The following is a 15051-nucleotide window of genomic DNA, read 5'->3' as shown; positions in this document are numbered from 1 at the left end:
TAGTTTCAATGCAAACTTTGAATTATTGATAATGACAGTTGTGCGGGTCTTCTGTTTGAATGGGGTGCTCTCGAAAACGCGAGGCATTTGCTTTTGATCTCAAGTGCATAAGTCCTTAACTAGATTCTCACGATGCATCTTATTGTTTTTTCCGTCTACGCACAATTTATAACTATTTTAGAGAGTTGACGATTTGTAAACAGCAGATCAATTTTATTCTAAAACTTAGTATTGATATTAACATAATTTACTTGAAACAATGTAGTGTGTGCTTGAATATTCCCCGTCATCAAAAAAATATTCCTTCATTTAGAGATATCACGCACGGTTAATCATTTGCAATTTCTTTCACTACTAGTTTGCCCAAGAACTCGAGTAAATCCAGGACGTTGCATTAGCACTTGGGTGGTACGCCCTATTTATCATCACAACATTGCCTTTTGTAAGGGAAAGACTGGGGATTGATCATATCAGCACAAGCAGATCATCCCAGCGCGAAGTGGATCTCGAAAGACCTTCCACCTTTGTGCAGCGGACCAGAGCTACGCGACCACAAGAAACCGCCACGAATATCAAGATCGTTTATTATAATGATCCTCATGGGCGCAAACTCGCAAAAGGTCCATCACTGCCTGGCCAGAAGGCGTACTTAATGAGTTCCCGCGCAGGTGATAAAGTTTTCGCACCAACCAACAACACCTTCGAATCCGTCTCAAACCGAGTCGTCGCGACATAGGTGAGGAACCGATCGCGCAAAGATCGCCGCTCATATCTCTTTGTTGAACACATTAGCAACCGGTAGCCACCAACCACACCAGGCGACCAGGTGGAATAAGGATTTCGCCGCGAAATATTTCTGTCGAAGAGAGGAATCACCGCGAATGTGATCGCGCCCAACGACCGAAGGATGACGACGACGTTCCTGCCGTTGCCGCCGCGCTGCCACGGTATGAACTTGAAGAACACCAGAAGACAACAAAACCACAGTGGGCAGGAAAAGGGCGGAGCCGTCTTTGTTTTATTTCTTCGTCGTCGCGGCCTGATGGTTTTTTTTTCCACGCGCGGTATTTTCTGTTTGGTTGATCACATCGTCGCATCGCGCATTCGTCGAACCTGATGGTTTTTTCTCCACGCGCGTAATATTTTCTGTTTGCTGATCACATCGTCGCACGCACGTAACTTTACCGGTTATAGTTGCTGGTGCGATTGCGCAAGGGGGCCATTTGTATTGTTGATTTTCTGTCAGGTGCGATGGAAGGTGCATGCAAACTGTCATCATTATTATCCGCTTGCGACGGTGTTGCTGTTTAATTGGAAGAGATTTGCAATGACTACCTAAGAATGACAGGTACCCATGGGCAGGATTAATTATTAATTCATTATGAATTTGAAAAATCATATATCTCGATGGGAGAATGCACATAAATGTAATCAAACAATATATCTAAATAAGTGGATGTTGAAACTAAGTTTTATTAGCTTATCACTTGAATTGAACGTATTTGTAATTTGGAGTAGTCGTACATCGGCTAATACTTTATTTTAGGCTTTTTAAATTTTCGATATTTGCTATCAGAACTCCCATCGATATTGTTATCGCCATGTCGTCACTGAAAGACTTGCTTTGCTATTTATTCACTTGAATCCAGAAAATGTCCGTAATAGATGATACTGTAAACGGAACTGACACGGAAAGTGGAAGGCCGGTTGGCGATCATGATACCAGAGCTGTGCTCACAAACTAGAGCAGCTTTGAATGGGTGACAAGAGTGACATTGCACGGTGGCTGAAATCGTGTTTTTAGCGCGTTTATTTAATAGTATCTTTATTATGCGATTTAGAATAATGACGTCTTCGAGACATTTTATCAGTAAGTCGATACGCCTTTTGAGGTTTTCGTTCTTTATGATTAATTCCTGCAAAAAGTTAGAAAACAGAATAATATTTTAGAAAAATATTATTTATTAGAAACAATATTTTTTTTCCACTTACAACGTAAGTTGTATGTTTTGTTAAAATAAAAGTTCTCTTGAAAAACTTTTGTCGAATACACCAAGTTCGTAATTTCATTACTTTTTGTACACCTATTGCTTTTTATGCCAACAAGCTTTGAACATGTTTGACGCGCCAAGCACATAAGCCTATGGAGACGCAGCATGGTGCAAACTTGACTTGTGATGGAGGTTGATTTCTGCTTTGTATTGTTTTAAAATGTTTTTGATGAAACATTCCTGGTATTCACATTACAACTCTACAGTACCTGAACCGTTTAAAAATTCAATACTTGTACTTTGTTATGCGTATGAGACTGACTACCATAAAACTTTCTGGAACATGCAAAAATGAAATGAAAAGACATAATAAAAAACATTTCAAGGAGTAATGTAGCATAAATGTAAAAATGTCCAAATGTAACGAAATTACGCAAATTTGGTTCTGTCGACAAGCTTTTTAGGAGAAATTTCAAATAACTTTTAGGAATAACCAAACCTTATATGTTGTGAAGAGAAAAAATATCATCTCTCACTTTTGTATTTAATCTATAAGTTGAATACCTCCAACGAAGCGCATTAACTTACTAATAGAATGTCCTGTAAAGTTATTACCCATTACGCTTAAATTGCATAACAAAGGTGCTATTAAATAAACACACATTTTAGCCATTGTATAGAAAAAAATGAAAGATGAATGATTATGCTACAAAAAATATCAAAAATATTTGTTCCATGACAAGGCATAAAGGCTGCAATATTTGTAGAGTGATTTGAGGTTATGGCAGGAGGAGATCTGCTGACCTCAAGACATAAGTGAAAAATTGATTAAGACTCTCAAGAAAGATCCAAATTGAATACACCACTGTGACGCGGCGCCGTATCGAGTGTAGTTTTGAACTGAGAACGGTAACAACGGAGCAAGAATGAATCGATACTTTCGGATCGGCACTGGCGGCAAACAGACGTTTAAACGTCGCACGGTGGGATATGAAGCGGATAAAGCGGTGAACAAGATAATGGTCGTACTCAACAGCTATACCAAGGCAATTACTGGTGGAATTGATAAACAAATTTAGCGGATCTACACAGCACAAGCATCTCAAACACGTAGTATGCATTTGTGGTAGTAATCGCGGGTATCCTATGGATAGGTAGTTATTGAGATCAAATCCAAGCAGACTTGGAAATGTGATGTTCCGTGCTATTGATGTGTATCGACTCAATCGATTGAAGGAGGTAAGAAGGTTCCGTCGATGTGGCGTTTATCGTATTTCGACTAATTTGGTTCCAGAAAAGGTAAGACTCTTTCCCTGCTGCGTGAGCAGAGTTCAACCGTTTGTTCAGAAGGTGGTATTTTGCCAACGATGCTAACGTTTCAACCACAAAGAAAACCAAAGGGTATGGTGAGATGCGGAGCAAATGCACGGAAAGGCATGAGGATGAACAAGAATTCGAAGTATGCGACAAAGAGTGATGCCTGTATTGTAAGTCCAACACTCACGCTATCAGAGTAACACTTGCAACGAACACAAAACGCCAACAGCAAATCAAATCAGTAATGTCGAGGAGAACTGTCACGCAGAAGCACGAACAGCCTGATCGTTTCGCCCCAACACATGATGCGCTGAGCAATTTACACGACTATCCAACACCAGCCGAAACAGTCGCTATTAGCAAATTTCCTTAGCCAGTGGAAAAAACCAACGAGGATTAACGACTGCCGGCAGTGAAAAATGTATGCTGTCAAAAAACCGAAAAACTCTCAAAATAAACGCAGACGACAAAATATGATACAGAAAAGCAGCAATCTAGCACACAAATTGATACAAGAGCGGAAAAGTGAAAGAAGAAAGCCACTGGACGGGATCAGCTTGAAAAATCCTTTGAAGTAGATGACAAAGAAAGATGGAACTGAATAACTGAAGAAGCGAATCGAAAAGCGGAAGTGAATATGAAAGATAAGCTCAAGCAGCTGCTCAGAGCTCAGCCTGAAGAAGTGACAAGGAGGAAGATGGAAGAAAATTCAAACAAGCAGCAAGAGCACTTAGATTAAAGCCAGTCAATTGTATAAGTGAAAAAAAGAAGAAAGAGCTAGCTAGAAATATTAATTTAACCACAGTGATAACAGTGAGGGAATCAACAAAATAATACAGTGCAACGTCCAGCAGCATAGTAAACATAAGGAGGAATTAGGAAGAGTATTAGAAGCTGGAGAAGATTACATCGATTGCATTAGTATCAGAAACATGGTCACAAGGAAAAAATGAGAACAGTTCGCGTTATCGAATTTCAGGATTTCAACATAATGCATTCCTGCCTGTGATGGCTACGGTGATAGCCATTCATCTCAGAAACAGTCTGAACTACCTGAAAGTTCCTATTCCAAACTTATCAGAGCACACCCAGGCTGTTGCGATATGCTACTGCCATGGATTAGCAATTTCAGCCATTTACGTCAGTCCAGCAATAAAAAGTGATGATGTTATCGAATTTTTCAAGCACTAAGATCCTTCAAAAAGGACTATATGAGGAGGGGACTGGAACCGATCACCATGAAGCATGGGGAATGATTCCAGGGATGCTGCCTTCTGTTAGAGCTTTCGTCATAATCAGTACGCTTTATAGTAGAAAATAGAATAAGAGATCGGCAAGACGCCATCTTTTGTTCAATCGAACCATCAAAAGTCCGTTCATTTGATTTGCTTTTGCATCCATAAGAAGCAAGAAAAAGTTCAAGGCTGCCAGTATTATCCGATTTTATGCATTTTATCTGCATTGCATCGCGTTTTCACCCGCCGGTCTCTGGTTATAGGGTTACATTTATAGTATTGAACGATGGTTCAAAAACGTATATCCCCGGAATGAATCAAAAAAGACGGCAATCGACATATCAATATGTTTCGGAACCATGGCGACATGAGTGTCAGTGCTTGAGCACGGTGAAGCAATCATACGGCCATTGAGTTGAAGACCAGTCAAGTACCGAACAACTCGGATGGATTTGCAACCAGAAGCGAACGGAGATCAACTAAATACAGCGGCCGTTAGACCCGGAGCAAATTCGTTCGCGGAGCGGATTTTAAAGTAAGGGAAGCAAAGCAGATTGTAAGACGAATCGCAAAGCGAAATAGAAGAACGCCAAACACAGGTCTAAAGAGGAAGAAGCGCACAAAAAGGCAGGCAACTAAGGACTTCAATCAATTAGCAAGCATCGAGAACCTAATTAAATTTAAAAAGAAGGGCAGCCTTTCAACGAAGGAAAAAAGGAAGAAAAGGAGAAGAAACGGAAAGAACTTTCGAGAAAATCAGCCCACGTATCGAACTCCCACAGAGCTCTGACTATGATAGGAAGACTCACTGGTAAAAAGTAACACCGGAAGGGGAGAACAACCTGAGCAAAGGCAGATATTCGAATGATATCAAACTGATACCAGTAGATGATAACCTTTATTATCATCTTGATATTTGAAGTTATCAATCGTGCATTTGTTCGATAACTGAATAATAATAAAAAAATATCAATAAGCAACGGTATTTTTTCTAAATTTCATGTCGTTCAGATATCGGGCTATGCATTCTATCTTTCAACATATTGTACAGCGCATAAAAATACTCATTCGCTATTTTTTCGATGCAATCAAAAATAAGCGCCAGATATCGCCTAAGAAAACATACCTGTAGCAAAAAAGCTACCTTGATAATTTTGAAAATTTGACTGACACGTGGTGGTTTGGATGATGAATGCCAAATCTGTAGAAGCCTTGAAAAAAATTACCGGATTTTCCTCGTTACTAACGATATCTACTGGATTTGTTTATTTCTGCCAACAAAGGAATTACTACAAAAGTTGAAATGTCGGATAATCAAGAAATTTCATCGATCTGGTGTGTTGTGGAGAAAACAATCATGCTCGCACTTTAGTCGATAAACTCAGGCTTTTGAACGCAATCGAGCAAGATCATCTGCATCGAGAATGAGATGTGAAGCAGAAAAATCCTTTGAAGGTGTTGAATGGACCATCGCAGTAGCTCAAAAAAATATGTTCAACTAGTCACCTGGCAGAGTTGATTGTAGCGAAAATGCGTTGTGGACTAGGTACCCATACGACATTTTCATACGAATCCTAACCTGAGTGGGCCATGGCCCGGCTCCACATAACCTAATGTACCAAATCAACCTTTTTCGTACATCAGGGCCCCTGAAAAACTGTCCGGCCTCTGGATCCACCGAATAGCAACATTTTTCACGGAATAATTCTTCCTGGGATCAGCATGCTGCAGTGTTTATGTTTATATGCATATGAAACATGAAACGTTTCACTGTGAATTTAGTTTTGAATAAAATCTATAACGAAATCGATTTACAGCATGCGGCGCCGTTAGCAAACTAATGATTGATAATATAAGAGAGAAAACTAACTCTAAGCCTATTCAATTGGTCAACTGAAAAAACAAAATGTAATCAATAAAAGGACGATGAACCGTATTCATCCCAATTATCACTGACTCGGTATTTGAATTAAATTCATTTCCTGGTTATCATTTTTGTTATGTTGACTTGTAATTCAACCAGAATGATAACAATTCGAAGCTTACCAATATAACTGACAATTAGTTTGTTATTAATAAGTTATTCTGCTTTACCCGCAGAGTCCAGCCGACTGTTATTTACATAAATGGTTATGCATCCCTGATGGGATTATAAATAGTCTTCAGGTAAAATGTGCGTCGAAAGAAAGCGAAAAGCTCTTTCTCTCCTGCTCTCAAGAAAGCGTAAAATGGTGAGTGCCCAGAGACGACGTTGTACAAATCATTCGATTCGAGTTCGAACCCAGTGAATGCCAACATTTTTTCAATGCGTAACGAAGTCGGTAAAGAAGATTTGACTATTTTTGTCGATAAAACAGAGATGGTTGATAACTAAATAATAACTAAATTAGTTATTTGAGGAATAACATGTATAACAAAATGTGTTATCAATTTGATATCAGTGATAACCTAATTTACTTTCAGGTAAGGCTCGAGGAACAAATTTCTGGTATCATTTTTGTTGTCGGCTGTTAATTCAATAAGATGATAACAAGTTCATATCAATATGTCTGATAACCGATAATAGAATTTGTTATCAATTAAGTTATTCCATTTTGCTCGGGAATGTACCATGGAAGACCAACAACTCGCGAAAGCTGGGACTCAGTATTTCGGTGAGAACCGACCGTCGAATTGACCACCGGTCAGATGACAGCAAGTTATTGTTATTAGATCGAAGTAAGTGGAATAGAATTTTTGCTCGAAAAGCCAAAATCAGCACCTGGGAGTGATCAGGATTGGGGCTATGGCAGCTTCGTTGGACAACTACAACCAAGCGTTGTAGAGAGTCTCTATAGAGGATTTCAATGTTAATGGCGGCGAGGTGCCCCAGCCGATGAGAGCGTGCTGTACAAAAGTGGTAGCCATCCTGAAGCAAGAAAGCAAATCATCAACGCTGGAAGGTAAGAGAATTAACTGCTGGTACCAACCTGGAGGAAAAACAGATTCAAAATGTGTCGCCGAGCCGAACTAACCGTCAGTGTGAGCCGAAAATGAATCTCTCGGCAAGAAAATTTTAAGGCAATATAACAACAATAATACGCAAAACATAATTTGGTCTTTCGTTGATTGTTTTTCTGTTGAAAATTTACTAGTTGCTTGACGACAGTATAGGCTAATTTGGTGCGTAGTATCGAGAGTCTTCAGTACCAACAGGCATTTAAAGTGATCAGCAGTTCTAGAGGAGTTGAAGAAAGTACTGGAGAACCAAACATACCTGAAAAACATTCGGATTCCAAGAGGATCGTCGACGAACACCTGTGTGGCTCGGTGATTAAGAATAAGGTCAAGCAAAACAAACGAGACGGGAAAACAGACAGGAATAATTTTGTAGACTTACCAACGCTTAGCAAAGTTATGGTTGAAAAGTTGTACAAACTATGGCCATCAGGAGTGCCGTTGTGAACACGTTTCGGGTTAGTATTTTGAAAACCGCAAACAATCTTCAAATATCGGCAATGTCTAACGCGAATGATTAGTGAAGGGCTGCCCCAGGAGATGTTTTTGTCTCCCACCCGGTTCAATTTGCAATACCGCTTGCTTTACATGATATACAAATTGACGGAGAGTATGATGATTTTGGTATTTTGATCACGGCAAAATCGAGAAAATCTGAAGAAATCGGGCAAAAGCTTGGATGTGTTCATAAGGCAAGTTCATAAACCTTAGGGTAAATCCTAATAAAAAACCAAATGCCTTTTTGTCTCAAGCAAGTAACAAGGAGCTAAACTTTCTTTTATAGAGAGAGAACACGAGTAGAAACAGTTCGTCAGTCATAAATATTTAGAGTTCTAATTGACAGATCTCTATCATTCGGAGGACATATAAAGGAATTGCGCAAAAAAGGTGAACGACATATCAATATTATCAAAATCATAAGCGGAGCCAAAGCAGGGGGTCATCCACAAACCATGCTGAAAATGCACAAATGCGCTGATACGCGGTACTTGAGTGCGGCGCTACAGTGTATCAACGCATCGATTACAAACTGAATATATCACTAGGTTATTACCAACCAAAGTTTACGAGGTAAAGGCTACGGATGCACCAAAACGATTCCTTTGAAACACGTTACCGCAATTTCGGCGCAAGAACCGCTAGAGATACATGATTAGAGTACATGAATGCTGAAAACAGATTGCCTGAAACATCGCCTGGCAAACAGCAGCTGGCAGACAGCTAATCAACATGAATATACCTAACGGCACAGATGAAAGTAACCTCCTACATGGAAAAATGTTTCTACAAAACTCAGACTATCTCGACATAATAATGCTCATAGTAAGGAATTGTACAGCTACCCGCCATCGAAATACATTCAACCCCAGAAGGCCTAACGTCATCGAAAGTCAACTCGAACCAATTCCGTCTCAAACAACTTACCCGCAGGCCTGAACGGGAAATACAGAGGAAGAGGAAAGATCTATATTGACGCATCGAAGCTGGGCAACATATGCGGAATCTTCATCGAAAACCCACAGAGAAGAATATCGTTATGCCAGTAAATGAAACCAGTATAACAGGAGCTGAAATCGTGGCTATCAGAATAGCTCTAGAAATGGTAATTAAAAAAGTGACCGCTATTACGTTTTTACTGACTGATTCTCAGGCAGCCTGCGAAATATTGGAAAGCGCCAAATGGAGGAGACAGAGAGCGATAATAAACGAAATATTACATGTGCCGCGGCCGATATATTGATGCCCTAGCCATGTGAATGTGGCTGGCAAATGAACTAGCGGACAATTTAGCAAAGCTGGCTGCCAACGGAAGCGCGAACGTCAAATCAATAGACAACCTTCTAACGTTCAAGGATATACTGATATTAAAAAAAGAGAAAGTCGGAGAATGCAAATCAATGGTACACCAATTACGCAGAAGACAAGGGTAAAGTTTTTGAGCTACAAACAAACAATCACGACGAAACCATGGTTTCAAGACTAAATCTGAATAGCCAACAAACCTCGGCTTCTCAATAGACTGGCTGGACATGACTGGAGCACATTTTGCTGGCCAAAATGAAGCAAGATTCCCTGAATGCGAAAATGTGAGACGAAATGGAAACAGCAGAGCATTCATATTGCATCAGATATGAAGTGGCAACATATCTGTTGCAAGTACTGCTGTTTGACTGTAAATTTCCAAATCTAAACCAACTTTTCCGAACGAAAGATATTGCAATCTATAAAGAAGTGGGGTGGAGTTTGTCTGGAGAAACAGGTTTAGATCTCTAAACACAACTGAGGTATACCATGCGACTCTAGCTGGATGCCCATCGTCATCGACGATAGACAAAGAAACAGGGCATAGTCACAGAACCAGCCCTACCTTTCGGACTGACAGAAGGTCGGTCTGTAGCAGAGAAGAAGAAGGCGTATATTAACGACGATTACACAGTAAAAAATTAAGAAAATTAGGCACGATGAATTCACAATTGAAATCTGCAACATAATGTAACAGACCATAATTTTAAGTTTCTGTGGGTTGTAAAATGATAAAATCATTGAAATTCCTCAATTCAATATATCTTAATTTTACATGATTCTATCGGAAACCCTTTGGTGAACGAGTACGTGGCTGTCAAAACAAATCAAACAAACCCCATTCCATTTCTCTTGCAAACCGCAGCTGAACCCCATCATTCACAAGTGTTACTTCAAATGTATATATTCGGTTATCTTTTATAAGATGATAGTCCTCTGCTCCAATTTTTTTGTATTCAATAAAATAAGAACTGTAAAATACCAGTACGCGCAAAATTATAAGCAATTCATAACTTTATGTTATTAATACGGAGCAGATTGCGCTATGCATCTACTTGAACGGAAATTTACAGGTTTGTTCGTACTGTGTAGCGTTCTACCCGGATTCACACAGTTTGTACTGCCCCGTTCTCTCTGCCAGCCACCAGGTACTTTGTTTTCTAAAAAATATGATCAAATTTATTTTCCAGCTCACCGTTCAAAAAGAACGAAAGCTCTCTCCCACTGATCTCCGGCGATATACCAATGATGTCGATGTCATCCGCAAACCAAGGAGCGTGGGCACCCATGATAATGGTTCCGTTTCTTCGCACACCAGGTCTTCGTATTACACCTTCCAGAGTTGCGTTGAATAGATTTAGAGAGCGCATTACCTGTTTCAATCTGACTAACGTCACGAACTAATCGGATGTCTCATCACATATCCTGACGTTCGGTTTAGATCAATCTAGCGTTGCACGTGAATCAGCCTAATAAGCTTTGCTGAGAGCCGTGTTCTGCATTATATGCCACATTTCGTTCCGTTTCACTGAATTGTACGCCGCTCAAAAATCCATGCAAATAGATGATCAGTCCACAAGCGCTTTTCGCCGGAATTTATCAAGATTTTTTTGGTGAATTGTAACTTCGTTAAGTATTACAAATTAATTAATTTAAGAGAAATGCATACAAAGCGATTTTCACACTTTGCTGGCTGACAGAGCCAGGCTGCGGCGCAGAACTCCCCATTACCGTGGCGGGCGTAGATCGTTGCAACACAACCCGTCAACGTCCGGCCGGAATCGCCTAAAGGAAGAAAAATCATCTCTCGTTAACTAGAACCGGCAATTAACCTGCAAAATATTGCGCCTTCAATTCCGTAGTGCGCTCTTTTCGGGCGGTCAATTCGCCGCACACCTGCCATCCTTTCGGCGGGGCCCATTTCCCGCCGACTTCTTCCATTTCCTGGCATCTCGCATCCCGCCCGGCCAATCGCTTCATCGATCATCCAGCATTTCGCTCGGCTGAGGCTCCATTGCTCGTCCGGCATTCCGCCTGTCCGGAAACTCATCGCCCGGCATTCCGCCCGGTCGACATCCCAACGTTCATCTGGCATTCCGCCGTCCATCAAGCCAAGCCGCTCGCCACCCAAAGTTTCGTCACCCCAGCCAAAATCGTAAGTAGTTGTTGTTTATGAAGCCAACTCCCGAACTCCAGTTATCAGCAAAGGTCCGAAAACCTCCCCATAATTTCTGTACTCGACCCTGGGACTCGAGGGACCAAAAGAGGGCCTTGCGTGCCCATCCCATAGGTAGCCGTTGGCTATAGACCAGCAACCAGTGGGTTTAGGACTGAGCCCTCCAGTTCAGTTGAGTAGTTCCTCAAGGGCAAGAGGTCGTACCAGAACGGTATCAGAGTGAAGTCTGCTAAGAATTGGCAGATTACATTGATATGGTATTGAGAAGTGTGTTATACTGATATATAGCACACCGAATCTGTACATCAAGCCAGCTCGAAGGCATTGCTTCTCCTCCCAAATTGTTTCCCAGCTGGTCACTCACAGTCCTTCGAATCAGCATGGGATTGCGTCCTTTCCAGCGGCCTTTAAGCAATTTTTTTAGCTTTTTCTTTAGCAACCTCTTCGTCTAGTTGTTGGCATCCACTGCGTGTCCTTCATCCTCAATCCTGATTCTGTTTCAGCCCACTCTGTCCGATTGTCCATTCAATAATAACTCAAAGTGCTCCTTCCACCTAGCAGCCACTCCTGTTCGGTCGGTCAATAGATTTCTGGAGCTGTCATTGATCATAACTGGCATCGGTGCGCTTTTCGCATGTTTCTGATCGTTTTAGAACTTCCGCGTCGCACAGTGATGCCAAGGCGGAAAAAAAGTAAAGAAAATTGAGTTGAGCGTACAGCTCGAAAGTATTTTTATAATTTTCATAATGTTTGAATTGTCTTTCCTCAAAATTTCTACGAAGATTGGATGAAATTGCACGGAGTGTACTATGTGGATCCCAGCATACTAGTATATCGCGTCAGGAAAATCCAACAACTGCAATAAGTGATAAACCTACTAGTACAAATTATCGAATACCTAATTATTACCATTATCTTGCCATTGTCATTTGTCTACGAAGTACTCTTTACGGTTTTATCTAAAAACAAACCCGCACTAACGGGTTTTGGCTCCAAACATCACATGCAAACATCAACAATAAACGCCTTAACCTTAAGCACACACTTCCAACAATGTCAGACAATTACACTGTTATTATTATTTACCTACCACGTGTTTGGGCCACGTACCTGAACGTGAAGACAATTGTAAACTAGTATTTAAGAAAGATATAACAAAGAAACGACGCTCATTCTAAAAATGTTGAACCAGATGACATGCTGTCCGATGTTGTGAATCTGTCTCGGGTTATCACCACCTGTGCAGGAGCACAATCAATGGCGAACCGTGACTTAATCGGCGATTCAGCCTTTGCTGTTTGTACAAAGGTTCAAGTAGCTCAGTGCGATCCGGACTTATAATCGCAACCTATAGTTATCAGCGGAAAATTAGTGGTGAAATCAAAGCTGAAATGTGGTTCGGTGACACGATAATCAACCATAATGAGAACACCATCAGCGCGAGTGATAGCGCACGTTTGTTATTATGCTAGGCGTACTGTCGCTTACGTATACGCGCCTGCCACAAGTTCACAAGTGCGAAAATCCGACAAGCCGCCGCAGCGGAGATCCAATTGAATACCAGGTCAAAAGTGCACACGCAGAAAACGAACTAAGAATGAGCAAACTCAAAGTATGTAAGGCTGTTGGCCCATACAGACGACAACAGAGGTGCACGTCCACCACCAGTGAAATCACCAAAGTGAGGAATACTTACAAGTGCCAATGGAACAATTTAACATCAATGAAACGTTATGTACTTAAACGCTATTAAAGAAGCATATGGTGATAGTGCTTGCCAAATCATCATTGCGCCATACAAACACACAAAATGTAAATGTAAAGAAGAAAAAGTGGTCGCCAAAACTGATCAAATAATCATAGCGACATGCGCCATGCGGTGAAGGATAGTGAAATGCAATAAGTCAGCCGTAGTTAGCAACATCCAATCATCACAATACAAGCAAACGGTCGAAGCTAGACTAATTCACGAGACGCTAAGCAACGAGTGCGGAGACATCACACATTGTTGTCAAGAACGGCTTCAAACCTGACCACCTGAAGATCGCCGGTGCCAGCAACCGTGGTAGCAGTAATACCGTTATACAAGCAGTGAAAAACATACAGGCTAAAAAAAAAGTGCTAGAATATATTTATAATCTATACATAAGCAATGATGGGACTATGTGATGTGGAAAAACAATACTAAAAATTCTTTCAACGACAATTAAAAATTTGTTATAAATGTAAAACTTTATTTGAAACTAAACAATAGACTGAGAACGATCAGATGAGTATGTTAGAAGGAACATACAAATTTGTTGAAGAATATAAACGTCCTCGGTCTCTACAGGGAATACTAGAAAAGGGCGGAACATTCAAAGATTTTTAAAATGAATATAAATCGGTTCAAACAAAAACAGGCGTTGTTCGATAAAGGTACAGTGGAACGACGAAGCGGTACTACTAAGCGTTAAAGGGGTCGATGTATGAATGTACTAAAAATCTGGAAAATACACAAATTTTAAAAGGACAAAATTTCACTCCGTCCAAAACCTACCTTAAAGTCTGTAGTAAAACTCGATAATTTTTAGGAAAAGGTTATGGAACTTCAGAACGTGGGGAAAATTCCCCACCGTTTGAAATTCACGTCTAACCAACCCCAATTAGCAAGGCAGAACCCTTACCACTACCAATCATGCTTCCGGAGACACCTACCTAACGAAACTTTTGACATCAAACTGCTACAGCACTCGTGCAGCCGTACGACGATACTTCTGCTGAGGGGCTGGACGTACTTTTGATGCCACTAGTACGTTAGAGGAGATAACAGCAAACAATATGGCACCCAGGGCCATAAAATTTTTGAACACGTCTTACGGCAAAGTCATATTGGGATTACCAGAAAACTCAACACATTCGACGAACTAGCGCAAAAACGTCAAAACAAACGATGCGCCAGCAAAATCACACCATACGGCAAAACCGAGAGCAAGCGTTAGAAAGGATCTGTAGAAAATTTTGCACGGGGCATACGCATAAAACAACCATGCGGTCTACATCGAGCAGGTGGGTATTCTGCACCAGCAAACAGCATAACAAAACGGGCGTTGAAACCCCACCACGGTACCAACTCCCAGGATAATAATAAAATTATATTGAAAGCAGGGACTTTCAATGACATAAAGATGTGACACAAAAAATGTTGGAAAATTCAAATAATAACAACCAATATGCCCAGGTACTTTGTTCAACACATGATGCCAATACACATAGTAATCAAGGATAACACTTAGAACTATCATGGAACCATAGAAACCAAAGTTCCAGCAATAGAGATTCAAATTGGCTACCCTAGAAATTATTCCTTTGAACAACTGTTTCAGAGGCGGTCGGGCTGCAACAACACCGCTCACAATTTAATCAATCATAATTCAATCAACCGCCACAACGACGGTATTACGGGTATATAATAACCTGTTTCAGCGCGGAAGATCAAATTTCAATACGAGAAACATTTTCACAGCGAGTGCAGGAGCAAGTAATGCAAGTG

The 15051-nt window shown here is 40.7% G+C and overlaps 1 protein-coding gene across 3 annotated transcripts in view; it reads left to right on the top strand.

Annotated features, from left to right (window-relative positions):
• Positions 1-15051, top strand: part of LOC134228116 (hybrid signal transduction histidine kinase M-like) — a 480207-nt gene that overhangs the window by 401548 nt on the left and 63608 nt on the right. The window lies entirely within an intron of this gene.

The sequence above is a fragment of the Armigeres subalbatus genome, chromosome 3, assembly GCF_024139115.2.
Source record: "Armigeres subalbatus isolate Guangzhou_Male chromosome 3, GZ_Asu_2, whole genome shotgun sequence".
Classification (NCBI taxonomy): domain Eukaryota; kingdom Metazoa; phylum Arthropoda; class Insecta; order Diptera; family Culicidae; genus Armigeres; species Armigeres subalbatus.
Note: the sequence above shows the minus strand (reverse complement) of the source record. Positions and strands in the feature narration are given on the sequence as shown.